This window comes from Labeo rohita, unplaced genomic scaffold (assembly GCF_022985175.1).
Source record: "Labeo rohita strain BAU-BD-2019 unplaced genomic scaffold, IGBB_LRoh.1.0 scaffold_679, whole genome shotgun sequence".
Taxonomy (NCBI): Eukaryota; Metazoa; Chordata; class Actinopteri; order Cypriniformes; family Cyprinidae; genus Labeo; species Labeo rohita.
In genome coordinates, this window is record NW_026129611.1 from 1 (window position 1) to 6,120 (window position 6,120).

A 6,120-nucleotide genomic window follows, 5' to 3' on the forward strand; every position below is an offset into this window, starting at 1 on the left:
ATAGGTCTGTGTAGGTGTTCGCTGAACATAAATGGCTGTTTTGTGGTATTTGTTCGGTGCAAGTCCAACATCTGGCCTGGATAAAGACTGACTATGGTGACCTTGGCATAAGAGTGAGACAGACAAAGTAATCATTTCCAGCTTCAAAGTGTGTGGTACATGTTCTAATAATAATAATGAATTAACAAAATTAATAAGGGTTCTGGACCCCAGCTTGGTTTCAACCGGACTGCGAAACAAAATGACAATGGTAGCACCATTTTATCATTTCCACAGTTTAAAGTGAGCAGCACATCAAACTAAATTAATTGTGCAAGAGTTGTGCCTTCTAATACATCTTTGGAAGCCTAATATATTTAAAAAAAATAGTCTTTAAAATGCAACCTCAGATTGAACACCCAGTCTGTAGGCGCTTGTACCTGCTGTAGGGAAACTGCTGCTCTTCATGCCAAGAGACTGGATTTGGAATGCTGTTCCCAACAAAGCAGTCTATGTCTAGTGGGAACTCCAGAGGGTATTGAGCCCCTTCAAACCAACAAAATTTGTGGCAGAGGCACTGCTGAATGATTTGATGTTTGTGAATGCCTGTTTCATACCCTGCTTGTTGATTGTTGGCTGCAAGACCAGCAATTGGTCAGCGACAGTGTTAATTTTGACAGGCATTTTTGATTTAGTCTTAGTCTTTATCTTGAGACTAAAATGCTTAATAGTCTTAGTCACATTTTAGTCATTCGAGTCTTTGAGTCTGAGTCATAGTTTTAGTCTAGTTTTAGTCGACGAAATGTCATTGCATTTTTGTCAACTTTTAGTCATTACTTTTAGTCAAACTGGTTACCAGCATTTATTTTGGTAGCTATGTTAGTCTTCAAACAAAAATAATCATTTATTCTTTAGACAACAATCAAGGCTTATTATAAATTTAAAAAAAGGATTGAATTTGGGAAAACTTGAATAAATTATGACAATTTTCATTTTTGGGTGAACTATCCCTTTAAGGAGCACTTATTATTATATTTATTTATTATTATAGAATTATATATATATATATATATAATTTTTGAAAAAGAGGCACAATAAGACAAATATGCTAGAGATACAAATTAAACTAATTTTTCAGATACAGTAAGTTTAATTAACATGTAGGCTATACATTTATTTAACATCTTTTGTTGGTTAACATTAATGACAGATAGGTATTTAATTAGGAATGCTGCCCCTTTAAGATGGAAGGCTGAGAGTAGACATGCAAACGCCCCTTATCCAATTGAGACACACATTTTGAAAGAGGACAGTAAGGCTATAGGATGTATTTTCAATGTTCGGTAGTCCTCAAAAAACATTCTCGTCCCGTCGCATCTTGTTAATGAAGAGGCGGCATAAATTTCGTCATACTTTTTTATCATCAGATATTAGTTTTAGCTCATCAAGTATTGTAAAAGAAAACCTGCTTAATAATTATGCACACTATAAAAAGGTTTTCACTTCCAGCCTTCATGGACAATTATATATCACTTATAAATTATTATATACAAAATTAATAGTAGTTATTAAGATTGATGTGGTTTGGAATCAGTAAAATGTGTTTGGAAAAAAAAAAAGATCAGAATATCAACTTGCCTAATAATTTTGCACTGTATGAGCCAAGCTAATACTTGGTGGTGTAGTATATGCTACCCTGGGTTAACTCCCAACAGTATGTTTGAGTCACTCAAAACTCTAATGCGACTCTGCAAACCATATAATAGGTCATGTTACAACCAGTAAAACAGCTGACCTGCTATTTGTAAACATTAGACCTAAAATGATACCATTATATTAATCCAAGTACTTATCATTCAGGATGCATACCATTCTGGACATTAACTGCTGAACCCTGCTTTATCTCTGATCATCTGCTGCTGACACAGCAAATCCCCTAAAGTTATCTTAACTCTGCTCAGAAAACATATGGTCCCAGTCTTCAGAATGTTAATGTTGCACTGAAGCAGTGCTAAAGTTACTGAGATAATTAAGCAATTAATTAAGTGATTGAGCATTAGTGATAAACACCTGCTGTTAACAAGCAGAATCACTGAAAAAAAAAGATAAACACAATCACTTTACTGTACTGCTGAACCTGCACTGTATAACAATAACTGCTCATCCATCGCTGTTTATCGCCTGCTCTACCACTGCTCGCCTTTAACATTGTCTGCTGTTATGCACCCAGTGCTCTCAGACAGGAATATCAGATTTCAGACAGGGCAAACACAGGTCAACCACAGACACAATAGCAGCTGGGAAAACACTTCAAAATAAGAGTTCACAATAAAACAGGGAAATACAACTCCCCTAATGGGTTTGTTGAGGGTGTAATGGGAGGGGGTACTAAATATGGTGCTTGAGGCAAGTATTTGTTACTTAATTCTTGGCTAGATACAGGGTTCAGTACTTGAATATCAGACACATGGATTCAAGGCCTGGAAAGTGCTTGAAAACAAATATAGGTCCTTGACAGTGCTTGAAATAAATTTTGAATAAATTTTGTTTCGTAGAATGGTGCTATTTCAAAAATTTTCCAATATGCACAGTCAAAGACTAAATGAAACAGCGTTAATGATTGGGGTGGAGATGGGGTAGCGCGAGAAAAAAAAATCTTAGCATGCGAGCTGATGCACACATCACACAGCCCTGCGTGAACCTATGGAGAAGCAGTGCATTTGTGACTGAAAACTACTGCGTGTGACTATGAAAAAATATTTAAGAGCATCAGTGCAAATGACCCTATCAGCATATTTGTGCTTGCACTGAGGGGAGCTTCAAGGGTTTCTAACGTACTTACAACGCGTTTTTGCAGTTTGTGAGTAATGTATCACAGACATATGTTGATTCCTTGAACATATGAACAATTTTTGGTTCAATCTGACTGAATTAATTTCAATTGATGAATCTGAATGTAGTGTTACATGAACGCTAAATAAAATGATCGGGTTGATGTGTGCATTAGAGGGTGACACGGGAGTGGATTTTCAAACCTCTCCTGTCCCACTCCCACAAAAAAAAATCCCGTCCCATCCCAATCCCGGAAGAATGACTCCCATTCCCTCCCACTCCCGTATTATGTTTTTTTGGCCGGAATCTGCCAGTTACAGTAAAGAATACAGTACAGATCACAGTATGCCCGTAACTTTTTTTTTACATTAGTTGAATAAAAATGCAAAATGTATTTTTTTTTTTTTTTTATTGAACTGAAAGCCATCTTAAACAAATGCACAGTGTGTATTGCACACACATTAAATTTCATGTAAATCATTCATGCAAACACACGTTTCCTATTTGAATTGGTGCATTTGAAAGCAGACATTTCACTCTGTAGATATATTTTTCATGTCTCTAAAGTAAGTATACACGGAGTTTCTAAGTGACGCGCTCAAGTTCACAGAGACAGGCGGCAGAAAGCGCGTCCTTTTTGCTTTAATTAGTTTACAAAAGCGCAACGTTACCTTGTTTTTCTGAGTGCACACAAATAAACGTTGAGTCATTACAGATTCGAAAGATGCCTATTACTCTTATCTGTATGACCAAATGACGGTATTTTAAGAGCAAGTGACCGCACCGGCGCCTCTGTCATGCAGTACCGCGCTACTATTCGGCTTCCACACTCGCACTGACACTTCAATAGCGCACATTTTTCTAGGTTAACATTAGATTGAGCGGCCATGTAAACTTGCTACTACAAACATCTTTCAGATAAAAAGCCATATGGTCGATGAATGATAGGTGAGCATTTGGATGTCCTGCTGTATTACCAGTCGTTAACGATCTGTCCGTCGTGAACTCACTTGCTTAGCCACACCAAAGCATACAGAAGGAGAGCATAAAGAGACAGGTCAACTAGAATTATACGTTCAAAATTACAATATATAGTTTATTTATATAAAAGGTATATTTGTGTACAAATTTGGGTTTCATAGCGTTACGATTCCCGGTCCCGCCCACTCCCGCTGACATTTTTTCCTATCCCGTCCCAATCCCGTGATTATTAGTGATTTTGTTTCCCATCCTGCGGGATTCCCGAAAAAATGTCAGCCTCTAGTGTGCATTTGTCACGAGCTTCAAATTGGAATTGATTTTTTTTTTTTTCAAATATATTTTTTCCCGTTGTTTGCACAAAATAACCACTCTCCTACACTGTTCCTTTATTTAATTTTAACATCAGAATTAATATTCATCCATTTCTGGATTATAAATACATGCCCCAAAAGGTGCTCCTGAAATTTTTTGACTGCTCCTAATTTTTTACAAGTGAAAAGTCAGTATGTGTAGAGCCCTGTTTAACCATTTTTTATTAATTGAAAAAAATTGAGAAATTCTTTCAAATTTAAATCTTTTACAAGAATTACAGCCAAAAAAAAAACAAAAAAAAAAAAAAACAACTGTTTGATGCAAGACTATATATTTTTTATCAATATTTGAGAAATTCCTTTGAACACAACTGCTCAAAATGGTCTAAATTTATGAAACCTACACATTCAAAACCTCGTTACTCTGAAATTTTTAATGTAAATGTTAAGTGTAAGTGAAATGTACTGTAAAAAAGTACTGTAAGAGGTCTTTCATGACGCTACATATGCTGGCATGTGAATTTGATAGGTGCTTGATGTAAAATAAATGATGCTTTAAAAAGACCTTTAAAGTCCTTGAATCTGGTGTTCATGAAAGAGTGGGAACCCTGTAGATAAACATCATCACTTAATGCCAGACACACTCATTCAGATCAGGATGGTGCATAGAACTCACTTGTCCAGAGCTGAACTACACAAAATATTTTCTGACCTCAATTAAACCTGCCTTCGCTGAACCATCTACATTACTCGACTCTTTCTAGTCCTGTTCCAGCCTGTGTCATTTCTGGGGAAGAGTTTTTGGAGACTTTTTTTCTTTTTCTTAACAAATCTTAAAGTGCCCCTATAATGCCTTTTCAAATATGATCTTTCATGCAGTGTGCCATGTAGCTGTATGTGAACATAAACTATCTGCAAAGTTGTGAAGCCGACAGTGCACGATACATAAAGTTATTGTCTATCAAAAAAAGAGTCGACTCACATTTGCCTAAACGAGTCGTCAGGAATTCAAATCTTTGTCTGTTACGGCCACACATCACAAAGTAACAGATTTGCATAATGTCCGCCCACGTTCTACGTCGTGAACAACTTGCCCGCCCATAAATTACCATTGATTTACCTCACATGGAAATTTACATGTACATTATACAGAAGACGCTGTATCCTACGCTGTGAGTAAAACTGTTTTATATTCACTTCCAAAAGATGATGAATCTACAAAGATTGTATTTTCTAGCGATCATTCAAAATACATAGTTGTGTATGTTATGTTGTGTAACAACCCTGCACATGTCATGCTAACCGGCTAAATCACGCTTGTGTAGTTCTGTAGTTCAGCTGTGGGTCCACTGTAGTCTGACAATTTGTGATTGATGCAGCTTGACTGTCTGTCTGTCTCATTAGTTGGAGTAATGATAAAGGATGGCGCACGAAGCGGCTTTCACACCGAATGCGGAAAGCGCTGTGCTATGAAACCCATTCGTTTTAATTGCTTCCGCCCTGCGAGGACGGCTTGTTTCGGTCTCGACCAAAGCGGACGCGCAGTGGAGCGCGCACACTGCGGACAAAGTTCAAATCAGTTGTTCAAATGAACTTTTGTCGCTGTGCTCTGAAGGGCTGAACTGAACCCAGCGGCAGCGCAGCGCTTTCCGCGTTCGGTGTGAAAGACGTTTAATGCATTATACAATGTTGAAGTTTACAACATAGAGGTGTGCCCGGTTCGGTTATAAAAGCAAATTGTGAGCACTTTCCACGGTAGCCCATGCTAACTTGTCGATCAGCCACTTCAGCCGTTTCATCATCAGACTCTGGCTGGAATTGTTATGGTAAAATCGATGCCATCTTTTCTATGTATTGACAAGTATCCAGGGCTGTCAGTCAGTTATGGCAATGGGCGTTTCGTTGTCCGACACGCTGTATGTGGTAAACCAATCATAAAGGACTGCGCCATCTGACCAATCACAGCAGCGAGGGCTCATGGAAAGGAGGGGTTTAGAGAGACTGATTCTTTGAACTG